Raw genomic sequence first — 9,100 nt, 5'->3', positions numbered from 1 at the left:
TGGGTCAGGGCCCTGGATTAGATGAATTAAAGTGTCTCCAGAAATTTCCAGCTCGGCACAGCGAGGATCAGTTTCTCTTCAAACATTTTTTGCTCGAGCAGGAGGCCATGCCCAGTCTGCCCTGGGGCTTGCAGCCGCCTTTCTCAGGGGCAGCAGCCAGGCAGCCCCCCCATGCCCCAGCAGCACCATCGCTGCTGGGAGCCAGCACTGGGGAGATGGGTGGGAGCACCTGGCTGTTCCCCTTCTTCCTCTGCTTCTTCACCCCTTCACCTGCCATTCTCTCCCTTCCTGCTATTTCTCCTTTTAATAGAATCCGATGCAATAGCCCCTAGCATTGATATTTCTGCTGGTGGTCTGCAAGCCTAGTTTGAGGAGTGAACATCTCCTGGGACCAGGACCCCTCGTGTGAGTGCTGTGACCCTCAGTTTGGGATCAGCCAGACTCTAGGTGAGTGATCTGGGCATCCTGGGATGGCAACCTTGAGCTGGGACCAGGGAGGACAATTTAAGTTACTGCTCTCTGGGCATGAAAATAGCTCTTTTATCACTCAAAAGCACCTAGGGGCAGGAATGGACCAGTGCCAGGACCAAACCCTGCTGTCTGCCAGGTTTAACAGCTCCAGGGGTCTCGCTGTGCCCTGCATCAGGGTGGCTTTGCTTTGCAGGACACGACACTGCAAGTGTCAGAGCCCTGAGAGCACTAACGGGCTTTAATGGCCCTGACCAGCCTCACCTGGCCCCACGCCCATGGGCCCAGGAGCTCTATTTAAGCTCAGCTCAGGGCATCAGGCTCTTCCTGAGCTGTGCTGGAGGAGTGCTAGGCTCCAGCTCAGCTACAGCCAGTGCTTGGCTACAAGGCCCTTGGTCCTGACCTCAACCTGCTGGTTTGGTGTCAGCCCTGCCCCATCACTATGGACCTGCCCGGTGCTCCTGGACCTGATCCTCGCCCTGATCGGTAGATGACTTCCCGGCTTGATTTGGGACCTGCCTCATCACTGTGATATTGCCTTATTATCTGTGCTCTTGGTTGGACCTGGCTGTCACCTCTGGGTCTGTGCTGCTCCCCTTGCTGACCCAACACCTGGGTTTGGGCAGAGATCCAAACGTCTGGCCTGGACTGGCATGGGGATGAAGGTATGGGACAATGATGGACTCTTTAGCCCTGGTCCACTGGTGCTGCTGAGAAGACCAGGGACTCCCTTCAGCTCTGGCACTGCTGTGCTACAGCCTGAGCAGGATGGCTTCGTCAGAGCCTGCGCTAGTGGAATGACCCAGCATTAGATCCCTGATGTGGTGGGGTCTCAGATGGAGGGGATGCCCTCTCTCTCCTGGTGCTGAGGGGCCCTGCAGGCAGCACCTCCCCACGCGTGACCTGTCCCATGCAGCGGCTCCCACATCGCTGCAGCAGCTGACCAGCCCCACTCCCATCCCTCTTCCCCCAGTCCCACCCTGGATGACTGTGTGGTGAAGGGCTGAGAGCTCAGTTAAAACCCATGAAGAAGCACAAAGCTCATCCTGGGCGGAGGGAACCACACCAAAAAAAAAACCCACAAAACAAAGAAAAAACAACCAAGGCTCCAGACGGTGGCACCATGCGGAGAGGTGAGATGTGGCATCGGGTTCAGCAGGAGCTGGGAGCTCCCAAATCCCCTCGGGCCCTGCCTGCCCCGCGCAGGGGAGCTGTGCTGTGGGCTGGGGAGATCGGGGTTTTCCTGCCGGGACAGCATCCTGCTCATGGGCTGAGGCTGCGATACTGGAAAGAGTCTGAGGGGGGCAATATTATGCTGCTGTTTGCCGCTGCTTAGCCCCAACCAAAGTATCTCTAAGAAGGTCGGGTTTGGCAAAAGCGTTCTCCTTTTCTTCTCTTTTTTTTTGCCATTGCAGTGAAGGTGAGGGTGCGTGGTGCTGACCTGCGGCATCACAGCCCTTCCGAGAAACGCTGTCCTCGGTTCCCCTCTGTCCTTTGGTGGCCCGGGTGGCAGTGTTTGGCCCAGCGCTTGTAATCTAATTACCTGGCTTATGCTGGGGGCTCCCAGTGCAACATGTGCAGCTTATGCCCCCCCAGTGCAACACGTGCAGCTAAACCCCGAGCACGCAGAGTCTCCTCTGGGGCTGGAGAAGTTTGTTCCTGCTGGTCACAGCTGCCGGGTGCGTGTACACCACCCTGACCATGCGTTTCGTTTGGGATCCTTGTGACTCTGCCCCAGTGCAGTGACTCTGCAAATTTTAGACAGTACTTGGCCATGGGACAGGGTGTGAAACCTGATCTAGCTCCTTCAGGGCTGGAGTGGCCTGTGAGGATGGATATCTGCTCCCAACACAGCCCTGGATAATGGGAGAAATAGCTGGGAAAGCACGGTGGGTTTGGGGCTGCAGAGCTTTGCATACGTGTAAAACCGCACAAGCCTTGGCTCCCTGGGCCCTGCCTTGCAGAGATAAAATCGGACGTGTCAGCCCATGTGTCTCCTGGTCCTCATTCAAAAAGTGGATTTGAATAGAGACATGTGTTAACCAGCCACAGCTGGGCTTACACTTAGCCTCTGGAGCTGTATTTGTGTTGCTCTGCTCGATGACCCCCTCGCAAGAGCAGGGCAGCCCACTCGGTGCAGAATTTCCTCGAGAGAAGTGCATGGGGGAGTCGTTCTGGATGGGGCTTGGCACACTTCCCTCCGCTCCTTCCCGGCAGGTCCCGCCGGGCTGCACCGCTGGATGCTCTGAGCCAAGCCCAGAAGGGCTAGTCCAGCTCTGCAGGAGAGCTCAGGTAAGTCTGAGTGGGGCACCGGGATCACGTTCCAGCCCCAGCCTGGACACCGTACCACTGCCCCTGCCGAGGTTTTGATCTGCAGGTGAGCTGTGCCTTTTGAGATGGTGCTAAAAACCCTCAGGAGAAGCACATCGTGCCAAGCTGTGCTGAATCTGGGTGCAAATCTTGGTCTCTGTTGGTGCACGGTGTCTATACAGAGGGCAGCAACCTCAGCAAGGTGAGAAGGGCCTAATCTCCTCCTGCAAAATGGTGAGGATGGCTCTGCCCTGCCTGACCCCTTGGCTCCTCTGAGCACTCCTGAAAGACTTTGCTCAGGGCAGCAGAGCTGCGGTGCTGAGTCCCAGCTCTGTTACACCCAGTGCCTTGGATAGGGGATGTGTTTATGTAAGGAACAACATAATAATGTGGCCCGGCAATGAACCCACCTCCTTATTGCTGGGACTGCACTGGGACCTGCCCCAGTGCGGTGTGGGGACCCACTGGGACCTGCTGGAACATGCCTGGTTCGCATCCCACTCTTCTCTCTGGGTTTCCCTTTGTGAAAATCGGGGCCAGGGTGGGGAGGGACTGGTGTGTGCTTGGGCTGGGCTCCCCCGGGGCACAGGCACCGGGAGGGTCTCCTGTCCCACATGGTGGAGGTCTCTGGGCACCCAGGCAGTGGGGCAGGAGGGGGGACCTCTCATTATCCCAACCAGCTACTGGTGGGAAGGTAGCTCCAGTCCTGCAAGTAGCATCAGGTTCAGTAATTCCCTGGCAGCAAAGCCTTCCTCCAGTGCCTGAGGCATCATCCGTTGTGGTGAAGGTGGTGGGTTTCTTCCAGCATGCTTGGCCAGCGAAGCCTTATACCCAGTTACCCCTCTATCTCTTGGCCTCCTCAGGATGATCTTGGCTGATAATGATGTTGGCCTTAACCTGAGGAGAGGTCACATCCTGGTGAGGTTTCTGTTTTAGCTGCTGCAGCTGGTTCAGACTTTTCTCAGCTCCTTCTCTTGACAGCGCTGGCACAGGAGGGACAGGGCCACATCTTTCCACAGGATGGAGTTTGCTCCTTCTCTTTACCCACAGGAGGGATCAAAGGGCAGCCAGAGCCCAAGGGCCCAGGAGGAGATGAGCTGTCTACACCTCATGTCTATGGCATGGCGATGTGAACCTTCCTTCCATTTGTGGTGATATTACCCTTGGTGTTGAACTTGATTTTACTACTGTGAAACAGGCTGGCAAAGCGGGTAGGGCGGAGGGAAGGGTGGTGCTCCCGCCAAGGCGGAGCTGCCCCATGCTGCAGGCACTGTGTGCTCCTCTCGCCTGGGCACCGGCTCCATCTGCACCCTGGGATCTGATGAGCTGGCTGAGAGCGGGGCTGCCTTTATCCTTGGGTAACTCACAGCTTCCAGGGTGGGTTTTAGAGGCATTTCCAGGTCTGAAACACTGCCAGATCCAGACCCCAGCTCTTTTTCACAACCCAAAGCAGTAGCACTATGTTTCTCCGCCTCTTCTCTGCTGTATCACCTTTAAAGCTGTGCTATAGCATGGTGGGCCCTGGAGCAGCCTGATGCTCAACTCAAGCCTCTCTTCTGGTCCAGGAGATGTTCAGAACATTCAGAAATACGTTAGTGTGGCCTGATGCTCAGTGCGAATTGGCCCTCCGTGTTACAGTCTTAATCTGGTTAGGGGATCAGCGTGGCAGGCTTGGAGCAGCCCACGTGGCTCTGCCGGCGGCTGCATCCTGGGATGTGCCCGAGTGCCCGGGCACCTGTGCTGGGCATGTTGTCATCAGCTGGGTGTGTATTTCTGTGCTGCTCAAAAATGCCCCAAAATGGGAAAATGCAACCCGTTTACAGGATAGCCTCATCTGTACCCTAGGGTATGTCTTGGGTGGGGGTTTCCACTGTGGAAGTTAATAGATCTTTCTATTTTCAGGCTAGTGTTGCGTTTAGCAGTGTGAGGGTTGTGGTTTCCTCGGGAGCAGTGCCAGGCAGGAGCCCCCAGCGAGGTCTGCCCAGCAGCAGCTCTCGGGTGTACCCAGGTAGCCATCAGCCCTCCAGAGAGCTGCTCGGTGGCACCCTGTGGATGCTCTCGGGGCTGCAGTTGCGTGAATACCCTTGGGAAAAGCCTGTCACCCACTCCCTGCTGATGGGGGAAAGCCTGGCTGGGACTGTGGTGCAATGCAGGAGCTGCTTCTGCTTTTGGAGGCCAGTGTCGGGTCTGCTTCCAGCTCCTCTGAGAGCAGAGGGGAAATGAAATCCCTTCGGGGAGCAGGGTGGCTCCTCAGCTGGGTTTTTGCCTTTCCCATTGACCGCAGGGTCCCGTGATCCCCAGCAGGAACCAAGCAGGATGCAGCTGAGTTCCCACCAGCGACTCCAGCATGGGGACTGGCGATGGCTCACCCCGGGGCAGAGGTTTTCCCTGCCCTGCTGGGAAGCTGCAGAAGTTAAATAGGAAATGCTGAGGTAAGTTAGGGCTTTGTCTCAAAAAAACAAAAATTTTGCAGAAGCAATGGATGTTTGGGCTGAGAGCGTCCACTCTTGCAAAAACAACCAGTATAGCAGTATGTTGTGTTTATACAGGACATCAGCATTTATAATCCCTTTCTGGTAGAATAAATCTAAACACTTTTTCTGCTCTTAGCCACTTACAATGGGCTGTAGTGTGACACTTTTTTGTATCTGGTAAAAAAAAAAATAAAATCACCAACCATAAAATCCGCAAACCAAACAGAAAAGTGCTTTTTTTCCTTGAAAATCCAAGCCCAGCATAAGCACACTTCTTAGTATCTTTGGAAAGTTGTTTGCGGGTGTCAGCAACCCTGACACACAGCTGGTCTTAACCTGTGCGGGAAGAGAAAGGGAGCAGGTTTTAATATAACACCTGGAAAATAAGCATTGGAGTATCTTCCAAGATGAGTTTTACCCCTACTTTGCTGCCTGGGATTTTCCTAAAAATACAAAAGATAAACAATCAACAGCAGGGACCAGAGCCATGGGCAGGCTGTGCAGATGAGCAGTCACTTCCCCCAGAGCATCCTCATGTGGTGCCTCGTGCTTGGCCAGACCACCCCAAGCATGAGATGTGTCCCTGTCCCTCTTACCCTCCCTGCTAGCCTGTGGTGGCTTTCACATGTGGTGATGCAGCCTGGGGTGCCTCTTGCATCTCCCAGCCCTGTTGGTGCGTGCACCGATCCCTCTCCCGCACTCCAGCAGCCCTGGGGAAGCAGCAGAGCTGGTGCTCCTGCAGCTGCCCAGATGTGCATGCTCCTGCCTGGGACTGCCTCCTCCTCCTGTTTGCACAGGTCAGGAGAGGTTCTGAACTTGGGGCAGCGACGTGAGCCGAGTGAGCAAAACCACACTGGGGCCCTTCATAACTGTGTTTTCCCCGCAGGCTGTGGTTTGCTTTCTATTCCTAACAGCGAGGCTCTGGGGACCATCTGTCGTGCTGAAGGGACAGAGGGGTTTGGTCTCTTCTCCACTCCAAAAGCACCGTTCCTTGAAGCTGAGCCCAGCACAGGGTGGGCTGGCTGTCTTTACACATGACTTAAAGGTATGACCAAAATGGAAGGGAGAGCAAATAAGGTCTGAAGTGTTGGGCTGACACAAATGTCCAAGCAAGGGTTTGGGTGGAACAGAGCTCCCTGTCCGTGCCCCTCTGGCTTCCCAGGTGGGAAGTCACCATCAACCATTAAATAACAGACTCTTGTTCTTCTTGAACCTTCTGGCTGCAGAGAGATGTGGTGTTCTCTGTAGGAAAACATTCATTTAATATCAACAGTACAGCAGTTGTCGCAACCACCTGATTAAGCCAGTGGTAAAGATGGATAAAGTGGATCAGGGTCAGGTCAATTAAAATCGGCCCAACCCCAAGCCTTATTTCTAAGGCTCTGCAACACAGTTGTGCGCAATGAATGTGCTACGTGGTCCTGGTGTTGACACTCCTGGAAAGAGCTGAGTCTGCAGCGCACATGTATTTGCTAAGCAGAAAAAAAACCATCAAAAGACCCTTACTGCACCATTCCCAGTCAATGGGGCTGGTTCAGCTCCATTTGCCTCTTTCTGACCTTCGCTAACAACTCTTCTCCCAGCAGAAAATTACCCACATACTATTTTTACCTTGTAATTTCTTTTAATCTCAAATAAAGGCTGTAAGTGACCTCTGTCCTCCCAGTGTAGATGACACATTGAGCAAGGCTGTGCCCGCAGAAGACCATTAGACAGCACCATGTATTCACATTGGGACCATTTATGCTATAGCTGCTTTGAAGCAGAAGTCAGACCTCAAACATGTGATGCTGTGGAACATTCTCCAGGCAAAATGGATGTTTTTCAAACGGCTGCTGAAAAAGCCCGTGATGTGGAGGTGAAATGGTCCATGTAAGCCACAGCTCACCTTGCCCAGGGACAGTTTCACACCCAGTTGCTAATTTGCACACTCAAGCATTTTATTTCTGCCGAGACCCTCTGTGCGCACCCACGGGAGTTTTACCCAAATTCAGCGCTTGCAAAGCTTTGGGAGCCTAGAACGATGTCACCTTTTGATGACTGCAGAAATCACAAGTTTTAGTGCAGAAAATACCTGCGGCTCATTCCCACTGCTTTCCCGTGGGCCCAGCACAGCGCTGCTCCATCCCACAGGCTCCTGAAAGCCCTGAGCGGTGCTGGCACTGTGCTTGGCAGCTAACAGTTACTTTCCCCTGCCAGTCACTATTTTGTAAAGAATATTTTTGCCAGTTAACTGTGGCTAATGTGCTTTCATCTCCACAGTATGGATGCAGTCAGGGCACCTCTGAAAGGTGGTACTTAATAAAAGAGAACATGTTGATGAACTTTCCTCCCCAGCCAAGCCCTGTGCTTTTCCCATGGACTCTGCTGCAGTGCACATACCCAAATGACCTTGGGATTTGAGCTGAAAAACTGCTGTTTTCTTAATGCCTACTTGGCTTTGGGGCAGAAATTCCATCACTGCTCTCATGGCAAAGCTGGGGAAGAGTGACAAGAGATGCCAGTGACATTTCCTTCTGGAGCAACGACTGTGCAGCGTGTTCTGCATTTACTAAGCAATGCCTAGCAGCAAGTTGCAGCCCTCACTTTCAGGGCTGCTCGCTCCCCTGGGCTGTTTCATGTCACCTTGCTGGGGCGGCAGTGTGGGTGTGACAGCGCAGGGCTGGATGAGCGCCCAGCCGTCCCCGTGGGCAGGGCTGTGGTGTAGCTAATCCCCTGCTGCCAGGTTCCACAAACGGTGTCCCTCTGGTGTAAACACAGCTGGGGAAGGAGAAGAGGAAACATTATTTTCCAACTATTTGTGGTAGCGTTCAAGCCTACAGCCCCAAGTGCTTTCTCTGCTTACACGCCAGAGCAAGTAGTAATAGTATTTTGCATTGATACAGTGGTTTTCATCTCCAAGGCTCCCTGCAGACCCAGCCTGTGGTCTGGGGATGGCTTCACCTGGGCAGGTGAACTCCAGTCATGCAGAACAAAACTGTGGTCCTTGGCTCTGCAGTGATTTTGGAAACATCACCTGCCTGCTCAGCGCCTTCAGGGCAGCTTGGATCTCATCTCACCCAGGGCTGCACGAGGACCCAAGGGATGTTCCTCAAAGCTCATTCTGGGGAGTGGTTCCACCTTGCAGATTTGCCTTTAGTTAAATGGATGTGACTTTGTGGGTGCTGCAAGACTGGAGTGGCTGAAAGTTCTGCTTTCTCCAGTACCAGAGAAGCCATGCTCAGTGGGGAGGAGCAGGACTTTCTGCCCCACTGTCCCTCAACAACGTGGGCTGCCATGTGCATCACCTATGGGAGAGGAAGGCAGGAGGCAGAGGAGCAGAGTAAAACATGGCCACATCACTAAAAGTAAGAAATGAAATGCTGAGCGTGGGTTTGCAGGAGCTGAAAGCAGGTGCACGATGGACCAAACAAGTCCGAAAAGCCATCAGACAAGACAAGTGAGTCACCGAGCAGCAGCTTTGTAAGCAGGAAAGAGGGTGAGGGATGATCGCTCCTAAGCTGAACAATTAAGTCCTTTTTAGGTTAAAAAAAATATTGTTGCATTGGCTGAAGACTGCGATCAAAGCCGGAGATCGCATTCCAGTTCTACGAGCTGAGCTGTTGTTTTATCGTGTTATATTTTCCTTCGATGTTATCGGAGGTGGAGGGACTCCGCCCGGGCTCTCGGCTCCCGAAGGAAACGCGAGCGGGAGGGCATTACCGGGCGGGATGTGGGGGACGCGGAGCGGCAGGAGACAGCCCCGCCCGCCGGGATGCCGCGGTGCTCGGCGCTGCGCAGGGCCGGGGCGGGGCGGGGCGGGCCCGGCAGGGGGCGGGCGAGCCCGGCCGGCGCGGGGGGGCGCGGAG

The sequence above is a fragment of the Calonectris borealis genome, chromosome 17, assembly GCF_964195595.1.
Source record: "Calonectris borealis chromosome 17, bCalBor7.hap1.2, whole genome shotgun sequence".
NCBI classification, from domain to species: domain Eukaryota; kingdom Metazoa; phylum Chordata; class Aves; order Procellariiformes; family Procellariidae; genus Calonectris; species Calonectris borealis.
This window is presented reverse-complemented; position numbering follows the sequence as displayed.